A 23,690-nucleotide genomic window follows, 5' to 3' on the forward strand; every position below is an offset into this window, starting at 1 on the left:
AGCAAGGAAAACTGCACTTAGCTTGGTTTTCAGTCTGCTTTGCAAGAGTGTAAAATCTCATGTGCGTCATATCGTGTTCATCTCTGTCTGACCCTAATGACAATCTGTCCATCTTCCTATCAAAGTAATTTGCCTTACTCCTTGGGGACTTTGGTTTTCCATTCCAAGTTCACATCTTTTCTCAGTGCTTCCTCTTCTGTGCATCCAGATGTTTTTCACTAGAAATGTCTGAAACTAGGCTCTCAACACATCTGCCATTCTGACTGGTTTTAGTGATTTTGGGGGGAACACAAAAAATTGTCTGTATTCTTTCTTTTTAAATATCTCAGGGCTATAGTAATAGAAGTGCAACATCTTATTTTGAAGGTTGTATCTTCATTGTCACCTGTTCATTTAACTAAAGCTAGTATTGTACATATAGCATGTGTGTAATGCTGTCTTTACAGTTAGATTCAGAATTTTTGCCTATCTAGTCTTTCAGAGTATTTATTTGTTTAATATATCAGCCAATACCTGTTTTTATTTGGGTGAGTTTTAATAAACATTTGATTTGTGTACAGACTAGTATTTTAGGGATATACCTACGGTGTTTTGTTTTGTTTTGTTTTTTTGTATGTGTGTGTTTCTGTTATTTTTTTTTTTGGTTGGTTGTCTTCTTAATAGGTAATACTCCTTCTTCATGTAGGTAATGAGACTGAAAGAAATGCAGTTATTAATGCAGTTACATCCGTACCTCTTCCAAAATACCATGTCAGCTAGTTTGCTGATGTCCTTTATGGATAAGATATGTAACTCATTCATTTCATATTGATTCCCAGCAGCAGTTGGATTTAGAAAATTTAATACTTCTGTTCTGAGCGCTGCCATTTGTTCTGGTGCTGGCCCTCATACAGAATATGAATAATGGGAGGATTTGCATTTACTCAGCTCTTGAGGTCACTAAAACTGCTTCTGTGCTTGTATTAAAAATATGATTTTATATGCTTTTATTAAAAATATGATTTTCTATGCTTTTATTAAAAGTATGGTTTTTCTGTGCTTTTATTAAAAATATGATTTAAAGAGTTGTATTTACTATATAATATCTTGGTAAGACTGAATAATTTTTGGTGGTCATGTAATTTGCTGCAGACTCAGTCCAGAGCCAGAGTTGCTCCTTTTTTTTTTTTCCTTAACATTTTTGTCATTAAAGGTCTTAAAAAGGCATATATTTTCAGCTGAGGGATACTTCTGACCACTAATTTGGCAAAACCGAGCTATCGACTAGGAGGACTCAGTGCCACTGGAGAGTCTTCAAGTGTTTAGGATAGCAATCTCAACAGATGTTCCCTCTTCACACTTTCTTAGTTCTGCTGTTCAGGTCTCAGTAAAAATAAAGACTGGTATCGCAGTAGTACATGGCTACAGATTAAAGATCACTACTTCCTTCCCAGCATAATTATGATGCAATCTCATTTATCTCTAGTTAATAACACTTTCTGTTTTCCCTACACAAGCCTCATCATTAGAGCAGCACCAGACTGTTGTTTTATCTGCCTTAGACATGAGTTCAGTAATTAGTAGCATACCAGGGGCTGAAATAGAATTAAATAGTGAGTCAGTGCTCTCCCATGGTTTACAGTTTACAACTGCTTCTGTAAGTGCAGCTTCAATTCTCTCTAGGTTGCCTCAAAAGGGTCCTGAAGAACTGTCAGATCTTTGCAGGTTCAGAAGAACAGTGGAGATTACCAAGTCCTTCAAAAATTTCCTATTCCCCTACTAAGATATATATTTATAAACACATACCTCTGCTTATTTCATTGGTTATTCATGAAACTCAAGTGCAAACATCTCTTCCTAGTGAGTCTGCTAATCTGCTAATACTTTTTCATCCATCAACCAGAGACTTGCAAACATTAAACCACAGTCTGCTGATTCTTTAAGTGAATTAAGCCAGATACGTGCAACATGTTCTATGGCTAGAATAAAACCCTCTGATGTATTCCCAGACCAAGTTCTGTGCAGCAAACAGTCTCCATTTTATGAGACATTTTGGATGAACTCAGCAATATTAAACAGCTGCTATGCACTAGTGGGATCAACTGCTGCTACTTCTGGGTATTCATTTTCTTCATCTAGCAAAATAGCATAATCAGTGGAGTTCACAGAACTGTCATCCTTGCATCCCACCACAGAAAATACATGCACCAATTGGACTGTCTGTGCTATCTTTGTATTCACAAGAATCACATACACTATTTCAATTCATACTGTCTCTTTTTCCTTCCCGTACCATCTCTTTAGAATCAACATTTTCAGCACTTACGTCCTTTAAAAAGATAAACATCAACTTGACAAAAAGATTAACTACTATCAAGCAGCTGACAACAGAGGAAATTTAACAATTACTGAAGTCAAAACTATGATCCAGTTATGGAGCTCTGTTCCTTGTTAAGTCTTTCTTAGAGGCACAGCCAAGTAGTGTATGTATTTCAAGAACTAATTTTAACCCACATAATAAATAGTAGCTCTGAGTTCAAAACAAATCTAATGATAAAATCAGGAGATTCTGAAAATATTTTCAAAAACAAACTAGCGAGTGCTCTTGATTTGTATCTTCTGATTGTAGAAGCTTTATTTATAGACTTACTTTCTGAATACTCTGATAAGTTCTCATTATTGAAATCTTGTACTAATGAGTTATCTTACTCAGTTTTATCTGCACAAACCCTATCTGCAAATGTAAAGTCATAAAATGTTAGTGACAAAGCATTTATCTTCTCACACCAGTTATCCTGCTTTCAGTTCTCCCTTAGAAGATGTTAGCAACACCACTGGAACACATGGGCCAAGCAGACACTGCTGCTTTACATGCTAAGGAACTTCTCTTGGACATTAAAACTCCTTTACCCAGACTTCACCGTGTATCTGCAGTGGGTTCTGTTTCTGGCCCTTTTCAGCTGATGTTTTCTCTTCGGTTTCTCTTTCTGTTCAGACAACTTTTTTGAGGTGGTGGGGTGTTTTTAACAAAGATAAAAGTGTCCGTCAGGGTTGCCAGATGCTTGAAAGGGATTTATTTTAATCAGGCAGCAGCTTGTTCAATGGATATCACACCTGCTACTGTACCTGGCACAGATGGTTGTTCTTCATGCTCTGCCATATAGACTGCTAGATCAATATAGAATCAGGCTGGAGGCTGCTGTAATGCTGGCAGGCAATCAGCAACTAAACAGTTTCACTTCATTACAGTAAACTTTTCAGAATTTTGGGTGTAATTTTCATTAGACTTCCATATAAATTCAGGAGGTATCTCTATGGTTACAGTATATGAGTGTTATTATTAACATGTTTAATTTTAGAGGAAAAAAATGCATTTTAATTTCTTTAAAGGGTCTATTTTTTAAATATGATATAATTAAATAACCACATCTGATTCCAAGATGGGAGACGGACGATGGCTATGTTTTTTGAAGATGGATAGTATTTTTGTAAGAGCATTACAACTCATTCAGAAAGAATACCAGGAATTAAAAGAACACACAAAATCCTGTGAATTCTAGAATTAAATATTAGGGAATATTGATTGGTTTTGACTGTGTTTCATTCTGTACTTCTATAAAAATACATGCTACAAAACGAATACATGCCAAGGAGAAGTTTTTGACTTCTCGATTTTTTGATTTCAGTATTTGCTTGCTGATTTATTTAGGGAGAAAAAATGGTTTGTATCATTGATTTCAATCCCTTGAAAAACTTAAAAGGAGTCCTTGATAATGAATGTATAAAGAGGTGCCAAAAGAACAGTTCTTTTCCCTGTGAGTGCTTGCCTGGGCAGATTTAATTCTCAGTGTGCATACATAAGTAAACATCAAATTCTTTTTTTTCCTCTTTATTCTTTGATACCCTCAGAGTGAAGTAATTTGTATGGATTAAGCCACACACTTCCCAGTCGTTTCTTTCAATTCCTCTGACTTGTTTGGCACCAAGTGAACTCTTTGGGGCCCATATTAATACTACTTATTTGCTTGTATAACATCAAGACACATAAAAGTTGCCTGGATCATAAAATTGCATACCACAGTTGAGCTGACCATCCACTTCCTCTTTGAAAAACATTAGGAGGCCCAAATACACCAAAAATTACAGAAACATGCTTTTCTTTCACCTTGTCTGTAACAGCAAAAGAGATGTTTTTCTTCTAGACCTTCCTCTTACAGAGATTGCATGAGAAAGCAGAAGGGGTCTTTAGAGGTCACTTCCCAAGCGGAATAGTGTTTGGGAATTACAGGAGACTGGTATCATTTGCCATAATTCCAGTATCCACGTGTTCAAAAGACACAAACACAGATAAGTTCTGAGGTATGTGGAAGTAGTCCGTAAAAGGCAGGATCTTTCATCTTATTTTGCATGGCTAGATCTCATCTTTTCTTTTTTTTTTTTCCTTGTTTTTTTTTTTTTTTTTTTTTCACAGCAAGTTCTAAGAGAGCTTAAAGTAGCAGGGGCCTTTAGAAAAGGGCTATGAGAGATGCGATCTGTTTGGCAGAAAACATATCCTTTGCTCCAATCTCCAGGTGTGCATTTCAACTACCAGACCATTGCTTGCAGAAAAAAATGCTTTGAAAAAAAAAAATGTTCTGAGAAGGATCTGTGTTCATAGGGATAACAACAACAACAAACTCTTATGGGATTCAAGAGAATGATCAAAGTTCTTTATCACAGAGAAGTTTCTCGTAATACTCTTCAAAGTTCTGTATGCATGCTTAATATGCCTCTGCAAAATATGACCACATTCATATTGATGTGAATACTGTCTTGATCACAATTGTAATAGCAGGAAAGTTTCCACCTCAGTTTTGAAAGCTCTTCAACACAAAGATATTGAAAGAAATGTTCTTCATAGGTTGTTTCCACAGGTGTGGCTTGAACACTCAGACCCCATGAAGAAAACATGGCAGTCTTGGAATCTTTGCAGTTACGGAATCCTATGCAGTTACTGTAGTTCATTACAAAGTGCTGCTGTTAATGCAGACACCAGGGAACTGACCACATTTCAAGAGCATCTAAGCCAGCATGTATCTCCCCTTGAGCAACACTTCTCATACTGTAAGTTTAGGGAAAAAGAAAAATGAAGCACAGTTTTGGAGGCTGGACTACGTATCCCACTGTTTAACTAACCTCAAAACATGCAATAAATTACAGGAGTCACAAGAAATATGTTACCCATTTATCCACTGTCTTTCTGTTGGACTGATGGAGGCTCCTGATTATTTGCTCTTCACAATATAAAATTTATAGAAATCATTTTAGATTCCAAGACTGTTTTGTGCATAAGAACAATTCAATACTGCAGACGAATTCAACTTACTCAAAATCAAGATATTCCAAAGCTATCACAGGGCCTACACCTTGAGCTTTAAAGCCATGTAGTTTTCCATGATTCTCCTGTGTTCAAAAGTGATTGAGCTATATATTTATTTAGTAGTCAAGTATGGTTATGACCATAGCACTCTGTGAAATTATTCTTTTCTTACATGGACAGAACAACATCTACATGCTTACTAGAATAGCCCTCTCAACGTTTCTACCTATAAATATTGACAGCAAATGCTTCCAATCTCAAATGGCAGTTACATGTATGAATCCTTGAGACCTCATTTTCACATAAATAGGCTATGCCTCCTTGACATACAGAATGCTCTAGATCTTTCCCAGAAATCTTAAATCCAAAGATAATCCACATGGAAAAGTATGCATTGGTACATCTAGATATCTCCACCTACTGTGTAAAACATTTTTGTGAATGTGTATCTGTGGATGTGTATTTTAAGTCTTTGTATAATGCAGTACAACATCAGTAGATGGCAAAACACTTCAAAAAGATGACCAGTACTATTATTACCACTTCAAAGCTGACAAAAATGAAACACAATGAAATAATAATAATAAAAATACTAAAAACACTGAGTATTCTGTCAGTGACAGAACTGAAAACTCAGTTGTGATCTCTTAGCCCTAGCTGAGTACTCCAACAAATGTGTAATGCTATGCTGTTCTAAGAGAAGATAATCCTTAATTGTCCTTGTCTACAGTGTCCTCATTCCACAGTCCGTCTTTCAAACTTCAGAGTTCACTTCAGCAAACAGTTCTTAAATACTTACTACTCATTGTTATAAGTGGCATCTTTCAGAGTAGGGTTATTCATCACTATTCATATTTAACAGACCAAAAGGAGAATTATCAGTAGATATCCAACTGAGGCTGAAATGGTCACTACAGAACAAAAATTGTACATGTATTTGTATATTACAAAGCTTATTCGACAGTGGCAAGGTACACCTGATTTTAATTGGAAGATACACTTTATTATACACTATTTACTACTCAGTCACTAAATGAAAGCCATTATATAGCACATAGAGACTCCATAAGGAACTATGTTAGGTGACATTACATCACAGAAATCCTTCCGTTGAGTCACAAGGGTCAGAGTGGACACTTTGCTTTCTAAACAACTTGAGTGGGAGAGGTAAGGAGCCTTGGTGCAGCTGAATCTGCTCCTAGTCCTGGGCTTGGTCAACAGTTTATGACTAAAGTATCATATGCATTACATGAATCCTTAATGCTGCTTAGCCGAGATTTTAGCGTGATCACAAAGCACCATTCCAGCACGCTGGCATGCTGTCACTCTCCCAATCCCCTTACTGACTACCTGTGGTGACAAGGCTCCTCTCACTCTGCACAAGTTGTCTGGGCCATCCCTGCCCATGGGGAGGTCCTGGTGTGCCACCCACAGCCATGTCAGGAAAGCCCAAAGGGCTCTTGGGCTGCTCACTATTTACAGGGTAAGATGAACAGCCTATGGACACGTTTGCATACCGATGTTAGTTTCTCCCAAATTTGGCTCAAGTTGCACTTTCTTCCAAATTCTTGCAGCCCTTGGCTGTGTCCTCTGTCTCCTCAGGTTCCAGGATAGAGCTGGCACGGCTGGGCGTACCCATCACAGCTGCCCACAATGGTTAGCTGCTTAGGCCTGATGCTCTGCTTAACCAGGGGGTGAGGAGGAGTACACTGTCAAAGTATAAAGCTACATATGCAAGTTATATATATTGTGTAAACACATACCCTATTGTATATAAAATGTAAAATATGCTCACAAACACACTGAGACATGTCTGTACACGTACACATTCTGTACCCCTGATACAGACATACATGTTCTATACTACCCATATGAACTGTTTATAGTTTAGTCACATTAAAAAATATTTTGTTCCTTTTGAAAATACTGGCTTTTACTTCACATCATTGAATAGTTAATTCTAAGATCAATAATTCTTCATTTTCATCTCACTAACGTGCTATATCTGTAAAGTAAGCAATGCTTCTGTTTTCTAAACATTGTGTAGATATTAAAAACAAGTAAACTTTCAATATTTGTTAATGTCATACTTTCAAATCTGTTACTTGGTCTGTCATAACTTAATGCAGAATGATCAGGAAAGGGAATGTGTGGCTAACTTTCAAAGCAGGGTCAGTTTTTGGTATGAATCCCTTATGATCTAATTAAAACGATGATAGTGGGGAAAATGATAATGCAGGTATAGTCTATTACAATGAAACCTGGAAGAAAAATTTCAGAAAGTATAGAAAAAATAAATTTAAGTCATCTGCAAAAATATCACAATCAAATATGCATAAATTCCACAATATTAGAGCATCCGTGGCCCATTTGTAAGAAAATGAGATTGTGGAAGTGTGAAATAAGTGTTTTGTATGTTGCAGTATAGAAAAACTTTAAACAAGTAAATGAATGACAAATCACACACTGTAAGGTTTGTCTATCCTAATGTATGCATTCCAATAAACCTTTCGGTATTGAATCATACATACTATTAAAAATGTTCACTCTGTATCTGAAGAGCATACAGCTGGTGTTGATCAGGTGATGGGGTATTTGAGTCTTCATAGAAGGTGAGGTTAAATGTCTACTACTGTAATAATTTAGTTTCTGACTATGTAGAAATCCTTCACATTTTCATTCATTTTATTATGTACTCTGAGTAAGAGGAAAATAAGCTCGATTAAGCCAGTCTGTTAAATTAGGTCACCTCGCTTTCATTTCAGAAATATTTTACTAACAACAACAAAAGATTTATAGTTATAAATGCCAGAGTTTTACCTATGATGGGTGAAATTTCCCTTATAGGTTGACCAAGCCTGACATCTGCGTTCTGCCTTTTAATCATCAAAAAATGTTCCAGTAATATTTAAACATTGTCTTGACTTTCAATTGTCCTTCTACATAGAGGTTCCTTTTGCCTGATATTCCTAGGACAATGTTAGCTTGCAGCAGAGAGCATTGTGATATTGGGAAAAAAAGGTTGTGGCATACATGCCAATGACAGCAGATTTCAAGTGCCAGGAATACAGAAGCCACCTTGAGAACTGTGTCAATGATAGTCAGCAGCTCCTGTCACTCAGAGTTTCAAAGCCAGTGGGATCTAGGAGCAGATCTATGGCCTGGGACTGATCGACCGGTTTGTTTTTCACAGTAACTCACAATTCTGTGGTAAGGTTCCTGCTGTATTTATATAGGTTCAGCTTGCAGATTTTTGGACCAGCAGAACTATAAAGCATTTGTGCCTACATTCATGAGCATGGTCAAGAATATAGGCAAGAGTGCTATTCTGATATCTTAAAATTTCACTTGTGCTATGAGTTCTGAGAGTCTAAAAAGACTACATTTAATTTTCTTTACAGAACAGCAAATAAAAGATATGAGGAGTTGCATGCAGCTGGCGTTTTGCATATAAATTTTAGAGCAGTTAGTGTAATTACTGAATTTCCTTATGCTTTGCTTTTAGCCCATATGTTGAATATATTCAAAATAAATCATAACAATCAATTTCTGTAGTTTAAAATGATAGCAAAAGTTACGGAGTGAAGAGACCCTAAGAACTTGTCTAAGTCTACTAAGTTTAGTAAGAATTTCTCTCATTATTTATTTGAACAACCTATTAGTTTGTGTAATATGAGCTGCATCCCAAATGCTGAGGTTGCTTTTCAAAGGTACTGTTACATGCCCTGGAGATAAGCAGGTCTTAGGGATGATCTGGCAGCATTCAGTAAGTAGAAACAGTGCCAATTCCTGCAGCTGAGTGGCAGAAGTAAAGCTGTTAAAACAAGGAGCTCTGGTAACAGCCACTGGGACCTGAACCAAAGAGGGGACCACAATAGGAGGGATGCACTATTGGATTCATGTACAAGGTCTGTAATTATGTGCTGATAAACATTGCTCAAACATAGGTACCTGCATTTAGATTCTATTGCGTAATGACTGGAAAGTAAGTATTACATTTACCCTTTCTCTAAGGCTGGAGGATAAAAAACATCAAGGGTAGATGAGGTATGATTTTCCTTGCAAATAATAACTCTGAGCAAACTTAACCTGTATTTAAGTTTAAGTAATAAGAATTCTCAGACTTCATCCTGCTAAGAAAACATAATCAATAGGTAAGGGAAAATAATTGTTTTCTTGAACTGGTGCATCTCAGAAACATCATCTGTTGATTGAGATCTGTACCTAATGTGGACATTGCACTGAGACAGAGGAAGCATTGGCCAAACATCATGCTTAAGTCTCAGATTTGTTTTAAAATCACATCATATTTCTGTAGAAGTAAAGAGGGTAGCATTGTTTTGAAAATAAATAAAGAAAAAAATGCTGCAGATTTCTGTGATACATGCTTTCAAGTTAAGAAGTTGTGTGTTGGAGAGGGTGGACAAGGAGGGTGAGGTAGAAGAGAGGGGGACCATGTAGGTTCAGGAGAAGATAAGCCGAAGTGTGTGCACTGTGAGGTAGCAGTGTATCATAATCAGGCAGGGAAACTGGTCAGGAATGTGAGAGCATTCAGGATGACAAGTTTAGGAATGAGCCCTGAAGTGGTACAGCAGGTTATTGGCCCTTCCCAAATTCCCCTCAGTTTCAGTAGAAATGTTAATTCTAAAAGCCTCCACCATTATCCTGCTGGAAGCAAGAAGCAATATCTCTCATGAATAAAGTGGCAGTCCTCCTAGAGAGGTTGGGTCATGTAGGCTCACTATTTTACTCTTTCAGTGTATCTAATTTTAACAGGTTTGTAGAGTTGTGAGCAAGGGTGGGTTATGCACCTCAGACCTCTGACCAGGGGGTTCGTCTTGTTTCAAGTACACAGTAAATCTTTATGTACAATTATGGGAAACATAAAATGACTTCATAAGCCAATCCTATTTTTTCCTCTGATGTCACATGGGTCACTTTCTCATAAAGACTGAACTGATTACTCAATACTCTTGAGATGATTATGCCTGATTAACAGTATGTTGCTCTGTGGCTTGACTTGGCCTGGCCAGCAATTTGTCGTGCATAACTATTCTTTATTTTCTTCTTAAAATTAAAGATGATGCAACATGTTTTTCCCTATTAGTAAGTACACAGTACGGAGCTGGACCAAATTCTCTCTAGCGTGTGTTGTCTCAGATCTGCCTCAGACATGCTTTGAGTACCTTTGTGTGCCTCCTTCCTAGCATTGGCAGGGTACGTGTAACTACACAGTTGGTAATGAACCCCAGTTGTTATGTGAAGATGTAACAGGATAGGTGAAAAGGTGTTGGAACAATGCCTTTTCTGCATACCTGACTAGGTCAAGAATATACCAGAGGAAAAATATTTCACCCTTCTTATTGGCTGGAATTTACTGCTCCACAACTAGAGGTTGTAACCTATGACTTTGGGGTACTATTTTCTGTATTTGGGGAAAAAATGATTTAGCCTCTCTTGTCATAGCTTACTGTAGAGGCTCTTTTGTTCCCCCAAGGTGGGCAGATGCTAGGTAATCCTTAGTTAGAGAATGATTTACATTTTATTGTTGTCATATATTCCAAATACCAAAGAAACTCTGCAGACATCAAATTCAGTTGTATCTATCACCAGAAGTTACTGTATTAGTAGTTCTAATAATAATGTAAAAAAAATAATTTAAGAATAATAATCATGTTTAGCCCTTTTTAGTGTTCAGAATGTATTGAGTGTCACAATAAATGAGTCTGAAAGCTTGGAAGGCAAAAAAAAAACAAGGTACTCACTGTAGGAATATGAGTTTAAGGTCTAGAGTTTCTTTCATGATAGGAGTAGGAATGAAAGAAGCAGAATAGAAACGGGAGTTGTCTTCCCATGTAGCACTTCTCCCAGTGCAGCACTATGTCTCTAAAACCATGAGTATGTACTTTCTTGGTCAAAGTACTTCCAGTTTCTCTAGTTTTCATAGTTTTCAATCTGAATATTCAAATATTGATGTTCTTCTCCTAACTTGGAAGGTTAACTGATTATTGGCATTTATCAACGTATATAGATTTTTTCCTTAATAGTTGGAGACTACTGAAAGTTCCTAATATATATACATGCATATATATATATTTTTTCTTGTCACAGTTTTTTCAGGCTTATGATCTCTTAGAACTGCTAAGAAAAAGATGGAGGTTAACATGTGCAGTGTAACAGCACACTTAACAACGTACTTAACTTACAGTAAGAATATTTATTTCAATGAAAAAAATCAGAATAGTATCTTGAAGGAAAATTTAAAACACTCATTATCTTAATTATCTTCTGTGGATCTGATTTCAAAAATTAAATCTTAAAACAACTGTGGGACATGGAACAGTGTAACAGATTTTCCTTTTTCCTTTAAAAAAAAAAAAATCTACAGATACCATCCTCACTTACATCTTCACTTTAATCTTTTTAGAGATGGTTTCCGTGGTAACATTAATATTTTATGCATGCAGCCACATCATATTTATGTAAGGGTGGGAATACTGGAAAAAAAAGTTTAAAGATCGTTGTACTTCAAGTTAGGATAGCAAAGTATGAAATATGCATCTTTACCTTCAGTATCGTGCATATATCACAGCTATTTCTGAAGAGGATGGAATTCTACTTAATGAAAATTTTCAGTAAATTATTTTGGCTATATTTATCTCTGTAAATATTATTAAAACTTAATAACAGTTCTTTTGTTGGTGAGAGGAAGTGAATTGCTATTATATATTAACAGCTCTCGGGAGGAGGTGGAATTTAAAACACAAAGGACAATCAGAATTACTGGTGGTAGGGAAGGTAATACACTGGTTTTCTTTTTCTGTGACAATGGTTTTATCCATGTGTAGACATAATTGGATAGCAGTCATTTCTGAAAACATAGCATTGGAACTTGAGATTGGAGTGACTTCCCCTTTCCCAGGACAAAGTATTTTTTGCTGTGGGACTTTAATCTCTGTGTCTTTCAAAATCCTCCCTGTGTCAGTGAAGACAAAACTTCAGCAAAGCTTTTCTGGGGGGCAGCGGGGTGGCGAAGGGACAGATAAGCCTGGAGGATAAAATCTGTTTCCAGAGTTACTGAGCTTTGTAGTGAAGATGAAGTGCAGCCTAGGCTCCATCGTCTTTCCATAAAGAGTCTGAGGATGAACGTGCTGCGGGGAAGAGGGAGAATTCTCACCAGCAGGTCTGTAGTAGAAACACTGTACAGAGAAGCAGAGTCCCCATTAACCCCAGCTGTGTCATGAAGAGACATGAACTCTCTCCCTCCTTATGAGAAAAACTTGGGTGTGGAATCCCTGGTAACACTTATCTCATGAGGTTTCTGCTGTGGACTTCTATCAAAAACTGCACTGTGGATTCAGCCAGGAAGAATGGCAACGGGTGTAGGGAGATCAGTATTTTCATTAATGTATTGGCTTTGTCACAGCCTACTTTAAAGGTTTCAGACTGTCTAGAAAATGTACGAGGAACATAGACACCCAACAGAGAGCTCTGGATCTCTGGGGACAGAGGAAGTATCAGACATACAAATTACGTTTCAGATCTCCTTAGAAATCACAGACTGCCAAGGAGGTTAGATAGAAGTCCTTTTAGTGTATCACTTTGATTCTTTTAACCTGAATTACTTTGGAGGCAACTGTGCTTTCTTGCTTTCTAAAGGTGCTGTACCATGTGCATTTAGATCTTGCAAATGCAAAGAAACACTAAAAGAATAGTAAGTTGCTGTTAAGAACAAAGGAGCACAATGCACAAATGGTGAGATTTGGGTGAATGAAAGTTCCTAGTTAATCTTATGCAGTCTTCTCAAGGTTATCTGGGTATACAAATGGATTGTTGTGTTAAAAATGTAAGGACATTTTAAATTTTTTATACTCCAGTGTCTGAAAGAATATACAAGCCTAATCATTGACCTAGTTAGTAATCTTTTGTGAATTTAGATACGTAATAAAAGATTAATAAAACAATGAGCTCAGTAATGAAACCTCAGTTTAGTTTTTACATTTCAGTATAGAAAATGAGATATTGATCTTAAACATTCTTTTAAAATTTAACATCAGTTTTGCACTTCCTAAAGCATGACGGCTGCATCTTCATTTGATTAGAGGGTAAGAACTACCCAGTCAACATTTTTTTTTAATATTGAAGAAAGCGAAAAAAAAAAAAAATACAACTTGCTAAATGTTTTTGATTCTAAAGAGCAGGTTTCAAACTTCGTATTATATAATTTTCAGAAGTTCCTTTGAAAGTTAGCCTCAGAACCAGGATTTTGGTTCTTCTGGAGCCTGTGGCCCTTTTCGTAGATAGGTAGATTTCAGAACTTTGTAAAGAACTCATTATATTCAAATCTGAAAGACAGTCGTAGGCTTTAGGGTGATAAGACTGCCTCTAACCTGACAGACACGGATACCTTTGGATCTACTTGGGAGATATGTGTGGAAGACAGAGGATTGCAATGGCTTTGGACAATATTATCCAGATGCTGATACTTTTTTGCTTCATCATTAGCCATCTGTTTTCTCACAGGGTATTCTGTCCCAGTTTTCTCCCTGCTATCACTTAATTAAGCTCTCCACCCCTGTATTCTCTTTGCTGCACAGATTGCTGAAAACGTAAGATCTTCTGTGTACTTGGCTCGTCTGTGTGCGGTAGTGATCAGGAATGGAAATGTTGCTGTCTCAAGGAAAGCCTTGGGAATTAAGGTACAAATCTTCATAATGATACTGAGCATTTGTGTAATGGAAACTTTACAAACTTTGCACATATTCCAGGGTGCAACCTCACCTTTCCCCAGAAGTGGACTATAGAAAGCCCTTATTGTACATAGCAGTACTTCGGGGGCATTCTGTGGGAAGGAACATGAGCGCTGTGTATTTCTGAGTGTTCATGACAGCTCATTACAAGACTCAGTATTATTGCAGCTACAGCCAGAAACTGGTTAAGACACAAGCTTATCTTTATCTTGATTCATGTTGGAGGCTTGCAGAAAATAATGGAAGCCAATGATATTATTACTTATAAGCAATACTCAAGGAAGAGTGGATGACAAGTCTGCTAATCTGAAAATATTAAATGTCTCTTTGATGTTTAGAGTGAGTTTGGGCAATGCCCAACATGAAAAGTGATTTGTTTTCTGCTTCCTTGAGATATGGCCGGGTTTTTGAAAACTTAAGGTTTGTACATGCTTCATGGACTCTTCATTTATAACTGCACTCTGCGATTGTCATAAATGACTGTGTCACTGTACCACTCTGAAATGGTACACCTCTAGATGTTAGGCATTCCCACCGTTGTAGCTGATTGTATATCAGATTATATACCCATATATCTCTGCATGACTCCACAGTATTTGGAGAAGGAAGAATCACTACTACTAGTTTAGCCACCCTTACTGCAGCTTTTCTTGCTGTGTCTGTATGGCCTCTGGTAAACAGCATTTGTATGCTGACTTAATTTCTGTTAATTTGGTTATAGTAGAGCTTCTTTTGGGTTCTAATACATCTACTTTAGTAAATGGATTCTAGTATTTTGTGATTTTGGTCAAATTCCAATTCAACTGAGTTTTAATTTAAAAAGAGAGAGAAACAAAGAACTTCATTAGTACAATTAGAAGTGGGCTGCATTTACTACGCTTACTTATTCCTTTATTTATATTAAAAATACAAGAAAAGGGGGAGAAAAATTGATGGGATTTCATTTATTTTTCCACACCATACCTTAAAGTGGATATAATTTTTACTGTACCGAATTCTTAAGTTATTTCTATCTAAGATGTGTGTCTTATTTTTTTCTTCTAGTAATCATCTGCCTTTTTATTCTTCTTTTTTTTTTTTTTCTAACCTCAGATGCACAAAGGAAATAGAGTGCTTGTCAGCAATACTGTGGTGCTGAGTTATAATTCTGACCACCTCTAAAATGGTGAACTATTAATTCAGATGTTGCTTCTCTTTCTCTCAGAGCTTTTATTTAAGACTACTAGAGAGCCATCATGTTGAAAGATAGCTTCCTGTTGAAGACTGGAAAATAGAGCCAAGTTGTTTAATACTGACTCATCCCAAGTTCCTCAGATATAGGAGATTTTTTTCACTGTCACCTCATGGGATTTCTTTTTTTCACATTGAATAGACTATCTCAAGGTCAAGTAGAGAACTATTAAACTCTTATTTATCTTCTCTTTAATTAAAGACAGTAGCTTCAGGAATTGTTTAAAATAATGCACTATGACAAAAACTTGGCAAAACCTCAGAATTTACACTGTTATGGGGTCAGTAGCCCCGGAGATGAACCGCAGTAGCTCACATAAATATGAATGTAGGAATGGCTGGGTTAGAAAATAATGCCTTAAGTTTTTATTCCTTTGTTTTAATATCTACTGTAGTAAGACCATTATGATTCACCTCAAGAAATTACTCACATTAACAGTGTGCTATATGTATTAAAACTGCCAACTTCTTCTTCAGAGAAAAAAACAGCCTGAATACTGCAGCCACAGAGTAAAATGAGGATTGTGCCTGTACTGTGACAAAAAAAATATAATAAGCACTTCAATATAAGAAGTTGTCGTTATGTCACCTCTTGGTGATACTAAATTGACTTGAGAAAATGCATATTCAAGACATAAAGGAGGCAAGTTAGAGTTTTGAACACTAGCCTTCCTTGGGCATTGGAAAACATAAGTGTCCTGAGTTTATCTGAGGCAGCCTGTTTACTCAGAGAAAGCTCTGGTGCTCCGTCTTTTGATGGAATATGCTTCTGTTTGACTTTCTTGTATTCATCTATGTAGCTTCACAATGTAAATTTGCTTGCAGGCATTCTAAAAATATTTGAATTGCTACTTGTGAATCTAATGAATTCAAGTATTATTTTCCCCATCCTTTTTTCTTCTTAATGCAGCTTTTCAGTTTACAGTTTCCCATGCTTGCAATGTCTACATTATCTTGAGATAAGTGTACACATATGAATCAATGCATTCCATATGATCTGACTTTTCATTTGCTTTAGTTATATTTTGGTGGCTTCTGTACACATGATTGGTTTGCAAAACAACTTGATTATCAATCTCACTAAAAATCTCCTGGGAGAATGAAGTCCCGTGTTTTTCACCATACTCTTTGTGGAATATGAGGACTTAGAAGCATATGTGAGCTGTCCTGAGTTTTTCACATCTTTCTCCTTCTCCTTTCCATTTTGGTGGCAAAGAGTAAATGACTAAGACTGTCACAAACTGTAATTCTAATACAATTAGCTTGGGATTTGAGAAAAATATTTGTTTTAATAGCTTTGTTGAAATCAAGAAAAGAGGAAATGCTGAAATGGGAAAATGCACTTAGGAACATAGTGTATAGTGCTGTCTATGGGGGTATAAATGCTGTGTAAGAACTTTGGCATAATGGAAAGTGGAAATGAAAAAGGTTGTGTTGAGTGTCTCCTCTTAAATTGGTTTCTGAAGGTTTTGTATATAAACTTTTCTTCTAAAATCAGGAGGTTGAAAAGGAAACAGCCAAGATTAGCTCTCAAACTTAAATTCACTTGTAAATGCATCCTAACCTTAACATAAAAAAAAAAAAAATAATAATAATAATAAAATCAATGGATTATATAATTCATTGTGTTTTACTTCAGCTGCCCCTACAGGCAAAATGGCCATGTATTGCAGTCATTCTCTCATGAACTAGTAAGGCTGATCAGGGACTGACAGTGCTGGCGTAGGAGCTGCAAGCATTCATTTTTGTTTGTCAGCCTCGGTGTTAGGTTTGTCCACCTGTGCTAACCTACATCTCCACATCACTGCTGGGGTCAAAGGATTTACTTTCAAGTCTATGGGACAGAAATGGCCGTAGACTCCCTTTCAGTTTAACATCATGCCCATTCTATCTATCACCTCCTCCCTTCAAATGCATACTAATGTACCTGACATGGCACAATCAACAAATACATTGTTTGGACATCTTGGGACTGATAGGATTTGCTGAGGTTTTGTGAAATGGACTGCTGCTGCTTTCCATCGAGGTAGAATTTCTGTTCTGTGCCATTCTAACAAGTTTGTAAGTCCTGAAGTCTTAGAAAATGCTAGTCTTTCTCCAGCTTCTGAAAACTTTTGAGATCTTTGTATCCTTAGAGTTTTTACAATTGCAGGTAGAGTATCTTCAGTGTTTCTGCTGAATTTTGGAAATGTTGCCCTTTTTTTGGTTCTTTAATCTGTGAATGTTTTTTTCCTAAGGTACAAGTTCAAAAATTGGTACTTATTTTAATTGTTGCAATTACTTGCAATATACTCTGAAAGTGGCCAATTTCCATCTGATAAATAAAAAATATTCTGAGAGTGACCTTTCTTTCCTGGAAGTCTTCCTTGTACTAGATGGTGCATATACGGAACTATGTAACATGGATGCTAGAAACATACTGGAGGTAGTTGTAGCTTTTCTGCAGTGACTGTTCTTTCCTTCCATATGTTTTGGTAATTTCAGATAGCTAAGCCCCATTTTTATATCAGAGCTATATTTTCATAGAAAATGTATTTTCTAGTGGAAATAAAATTCAAAAACTTGCAGCTGTCTGAAAAAAACAATGGCATTGTATTATACATTTCTAAATTAATTTCAGTATCTGCTAGCTTGAACCTATTCCCTCAACACTAATAGTAGAATTAGTAGAGGCACACAAAAAATGAAAAATACATACTGCAGTCTGCTTAGTATTTCCCAACTGTAAATAACCTTACAGTCAAGTCTCTTACTTTTTAAAATTATGCTTCTCAGTAACAATGAGTTGAATTTACTAAAATGTTTACTGACCTGGAGTCAAAGGTAGTTAATACAAGTATGTGCACTGTGCATTGGCTTCTATCTAACAGATGATTGAAGTATTTTTCTAAGGTAAAAGTGCAAAAATCGGTACTTATTTTAATTGTTACAATTATTTGCAATATACTCTAAAAGTGACCAATTCCCAGCTGGTAAATTAATATTCCGAGAGTGACCTTTCTTTCCTGAAAGATTTCCTTGCAGTAAGTATAAAAAGTTTATTGGTGCTTGCTCCTAAGGCTGCTGCTGTACTAATTGATATTAGGTATTTTTTTTAATTTGATCCCTAGGTCTCTTGTTTGGCCTTTTTGAGCTTGTTTTGATCTTGAAGATATCCATGGTACAAGATATAAGCAATGTTCAGATGAGCATAAAGCTGACAATGAGATGTGACTCACAATTCATTAGCAGAATTTTCATCTGGAGGGCAGGGGATCTCTTTTGAGTCCTTGGTGCTATGATAAGATCAATTTAAAACAAACAAAAAAACGCATATGTATTTCTGTAGGTATGCATTTCACAGGAAAGCAAATTCTGTATATAATCCTACAAGCATTTACTAATCGGTATAACACTTCCTGTCATGAATTTGATTTTTCTATAATGTGATTTGCAGAATCTAAGCCTCAGCTAGCTGTATGTGCTTTATTATACCAATTTTAAATCTTGTAGGCTATATGAGCTTATCTGCTTAAAATGTAAATCACTTTTCTTAACTTATATTTCAATCTTAGGTACATACTTTTTTCTTTTTCATCAAGATTTTAGAGTGGGTTTCTGTTATCAAAAGCATGTGTGTGTTTCTCTTTAATTAGAAAACAACAAAAAAAAGCTGTTGTTATAGGTAGAAGAGAATACTTTAAATGACTTTTAGTGCAGCACCTTTTTGCTGTTTAAAAGTAATTAATTAGTTATTGCTACAGTGACTGCTGAAAATATCATGCCCAGTTTGCAGAGTAACCGAGTGTGGGTCATACAAATGATATAGATGTTCTTAGACTTAATTTGAAAAAGCTGTTAAAACACTCATTTCACTGAACTTCTGCATTATAAACATTGTTTTGTGGGTTTTGTAGCTATTAAAACTTAATCCACTAAGTTTGTAATGGGTGGTTAATCTTTGTTCTTTACCAATTTTAAGTGAAAATGTTAAGTACCAGCATTAAAGTACACGTATTGCAGTAAAATAACTTCATATATACAAAAAAAAGCATTACCTTGATGAGATTATGAAGTATCCACTCATAATCAGCACAATCGATACAAAATTTCTGAATGCTTTCTTTCCAACTCCTTACTTTTAGATAATACCACACTTTAAAAATGGTTTCTGTTTTGTAGCAGTATATAGTGCTGCTATGTACAGCTTTCACTTAAAGAGCAGTTCAGATACCTTCATTAAACAAGCTTGATACAAATTTCATTAGGTTATTCCTGGTAACCATCTCTTCTAACACCACTGTGTTAGAAGAAAATGGGTAAGAGTGTCACAAAGAGCAACAACAATTTTTCAAGTATTGAAGTATTTGCCTAATGCATAGTGTAATCTCTTGAAATGTAATTTTCTGAGCATAATACAGCATTGGCCTATGAGGTGCATTGGAGTGTGTGGTTAAGCATTGGTATGGGCTGCCGAGGGAAGTGGTGGAGTTCCCCATTTCTGGAGGCATTTAAGAGATGTGTGGATGTGGCATTAAGGAACAAGGCTTAGTGATGGGGCTTGGTAAGTTGTAATAATGGTTGGATTTGATGATCTTGAAGGTCTTCTCCAACCTAGATGATTCTATGATCCTAATTAAGCAACTGCTTACACAAATGTGTTGCATCCATGGAAATGAATCAAATAAATGATTCATCCTTCTCAGCTGTGGAGGTAATCCAATTTATTTCATAGGTTAACATGCTCTTTTCCTAAGAGACTTCAGAAGATGAGGTGAGGTATGATTTCATGACTCAGAGTCCCAGCAGGCTCAAGGGAAAAAAATAATGCAGTATTTCAGGAAAATAAATAGTCTAATGCATGTGATTGGCCTGCTGAAAAAAACTTTTAAAGAAAGTTATTTCCAAATTTCGTGTTTCTAAAAGGTTCACGCAGGTATGGTCTTATGTACTGTGGTTATATTTGTCCTTCTGTCTGTAGAAATGAGCTGCAGTATTCAAAGTGAATGAGACTAACCATGTTTTGATCTTCAAGTTGAAATTGTCACTCTTCCTATTCCTATAATAATTTTATTTCCTTTTTGCCTGCTCTTCATTTTGCAAGTGACTCATTAAAAATGTTGAAGTGCTTCCAAATTACCTGAAACCGTGTAACTTGGCTTTACTTTCTGTTGTTTCATTTCAACATTTATAGAGACTCTGAAGAGAGGATTTCACCCAGGGCTAGCAAGCAAAATAACTGGAAAAATTACCATATGGATTGACCTTAGACAAATTTTAAGAATAATTTGATTTATTTTTGGTCAGGTCTTTCCCACAAGATAAACATTTGAGATGTTCTGCAGCCTTCTTCGTAATGGTCAGGATTAGGAAAGGTCCAGAACATTAGAATTAATTGTGCAATCATATTCCACAGCCTTTTCAAAAATACACTGTAAGTTAAATGGTAAATAGTATAAAACACATTGGCTAATATCTGAGATATTCAGTGAAGCAGCTTAGACTTCTGATGTGTTTTTTGTTTTTTAATTTATACAGGAAGATTAGGCTTAAAGCATTCAGCATTTAAATTGTATTCTTAAGTGTCCAAATACAATGGAAAATTTAAATTCATCCCCTTGAAAAGAAATATTAATAACTGCCAAGCGTAGGCCTATATCCACAACATATTTGGACACAAGGTTTTTGTGGGTATTTTATATTCAGGTATAGAAAGTCCCTGTCCCTTTAGCTTTCCCTTTCCTGAAAGTTCCCTTAAAAAAACAAGATATATATATAATATATAAAGTACATTTGTTTTATATATATATATATTTATTTATTTATATATATATATTTCCTGAATATAATATATTATATAATATAATATAATATATTATATTATATAATATATATATATATATTTCCTGAATTCTTACTGAAATCCAGAATGCTTGGAAATAAGCATGTGCAGTATCTGAATTTGAAAGTACAAAACCAAACAGGACTTCTGCAAAGGTAATAATAGTTCCTTCCCAATTGAAGTTTTCATCAGGATAGCTTACTATTTTGTGTAATTTTTATTTTCTAATGTAGAAAAACTATTGCGATTTAAGAATCAGTAAGCAAAAGATATGGGGTATTTCTTGAATATTTTAAACAAAGCAGTTGATTATGAAATTAAAGCAAAACACAGAATCACAGAATTTCTAGGTTGGAAGAGACCTCAAGATCATCGAGTCCAACCTCTGACCTAAAACTAACAGTCCCCACTAAACCATATCCCTAAGCTCTACATCTAAACGTCTTTTAAAGACTTCCAGGGATGGTGACTCCACCACTTCCCTGGGCAGCCTGTTCCAATGTCTAGCAACCCTTTCGGTAAAGAAGTTCTTCCTAACATCTAACCTAAAACTCCCCTGGCGCAACTTTAGCCCATTCCCCCTCATCCTGTCACCAGGCACATGGGAGAACAGGCCAACCCCCACCTCACTACAGCCTCCTTTAAGGTATCTGTAAAGAGCAATAAGGTCGCCCCTGAGCCTCCTCTTAGGACACGCACACCTGTCATGTATTTTCAGAGCAAGAGAGTTAATGAGAGACTGCTCCATATTGCCAGGATTTGTAGCTTATTTGTAAGTTACATATAGCTTTCTTCTCAATGTGATCAAAGCCTGGTCTCCATATTAATTTACGTCTGCCTGGTGGTTTATTGCTTATATTGCACAGTGAGTGGTGCACCTCAGTGTTGACTTCAGCTGTTGTCACGTTGGATTTAGCAGCTATCAAGTATCATGGAACCTCAAGACAGAAATTTGCAGCTAAAAGGAATACAAGCTCTTCTAATACAATGTCTTGGGATAACTTAGGGAATGGAGAAGAGAACCTGATCAGCTATGGCTTGCCTGGCCCTGTTTATTAATTCACATTTGCATTTAAAATCCTTAGTAGTCTGTTCTTCTGACTGTTCTAATTGCAGCACTAGAAAGTTGGACACTTTTCCTCTCTGAGCAATAAGTGGCCTTGTTTACACATCTAAAGCACTGAGGTTAGGGATTGTACCCACACAGAGTACTTAGAAACAGTCTACAAAAAGAGCCATAGGAAACTGGCATGGGTAAATATTGTCTTTAATGAAGAACATTAAAGCAGATAAATTCTGAAACTCTGGCAGGCTAAACATTAAAAACATAAGGCAGGCCAAAAATACTTTGAAGAACAACTGACAAAGTGTGTCTAATCTAGTGACAAGTTTTTCTTCTGTACTTCAAGGGCAGGATGTCAGAAAGCAAGTTCATAAGGTTGATGGATAAAGGCAAAAACAGAGCAATGGAGACACTAGAGCCGTTGCAGAGAAACTGAAATCAGTCTTTGCATCTTTACACACTTAGTTCTGTCTTCACTTACAAGAAACCAAGGAAACATTTAGGATGGATCTCTTCTCTAGTGGGAGTCATTAAAAGATCGTTTTGAAAATAAACTACATCAATTATAATGGGGAAAAAAAAATGAGAAAATGAACACCAGAATTTTTCTGTGTCTTCAGTGCCAAGTCAGTTTTAAGTAAGACACCACTGTGACACCAGAAAAGGTTTTAGGAGAAATCCAGGAAACTACAAGCCATGACTGGCATCCTGCTGTTATCAGGTAAGATAGAACTGATAATTAAGACATGGTGAATACACAAGTAAATATGACGTACTTAAGAAAAGCAAACTTTTTTTTTTTTTTTTTTCTTAAAGAGAAATTGTACCGTAAAACCTACTGGAGAGCTTGGAAGAGTTAGCTGCAATATGTGTAAGGGTAATCAGATCGACGGAGGCTTCATAGGTATCCAAAAGGCTGATGCTGGGTCCCTTAAAAAACTTGTAAGGAAGTGGAGCCACTAAAGGGTAGGAGACAGTAGAACAGCAAATTTTTGCTACAGATGGAAGTCAGTAGTAAAATTCTACAAGCTAATATGTTCTTTAATGCCCTGAAGAGAGTAACTAGTGAAATGAAAACCCGTTTGCTTAAGAAATCAAGTTACTCAGCTGAAAAACTTCAGAAGAGCTATGACACTGTGGGACTATATTATAAAATGGCATAATGAAATTCAATGTATGTCTGAAATGGTACACATGCATGGAAGGAAGATAAAACAAGCCTGGCTCAGTTTACAGAAGGAGACTAGGAAGAGGTATTTGGGGTTTATGCTTGATGTTTGTATTACTCACTATTGAGAAATCATCAAAAATTTCCAAATAAAGTGTTAGGAATTATTAAGAATACAAATGGGGAATTCTATAGCATCATAGATGCAGCTTAAATATTCACATCTTGAATATTATGTTCAGTCCTGTATTAAGAAGAGATATGATAGGAATAACCAGAGAAGAATATTCAAGTTATTTGTGTGAAAGCCATTAAAGCTT

At 36.1% G+C, this 23,690-nt stretch overlaps 1 protein-coding gene across 1 annotated transcript in view; it reads left to right on the forward strand.

Moving 5' to 3' along the window:
* EYS (eyes shut homolog) overlaps positions 1–23,690 on the forward strand; it is a 530,119-nt gene that overhangs the window by 161,807 nt on the left and 344,622 nt on the right. The window lies entirely within an intron of this gene.

This window comes from Anas platyrhynchos, chromosome 3 (genome assembly GCF_047663525.1).
Source record: "Anas platyrhynchos isolate ZD024472 breed Pekin duck chromosome 3, IASCAAS_PekinDuck_T2T, whole genome shotgun sequence".
Taxonomy (NCBI): Eukaryota; Metazoa; Chordata; class Aves; order Anseriformes; family Anatidae; genus Anas; species Anas platyrhynchos.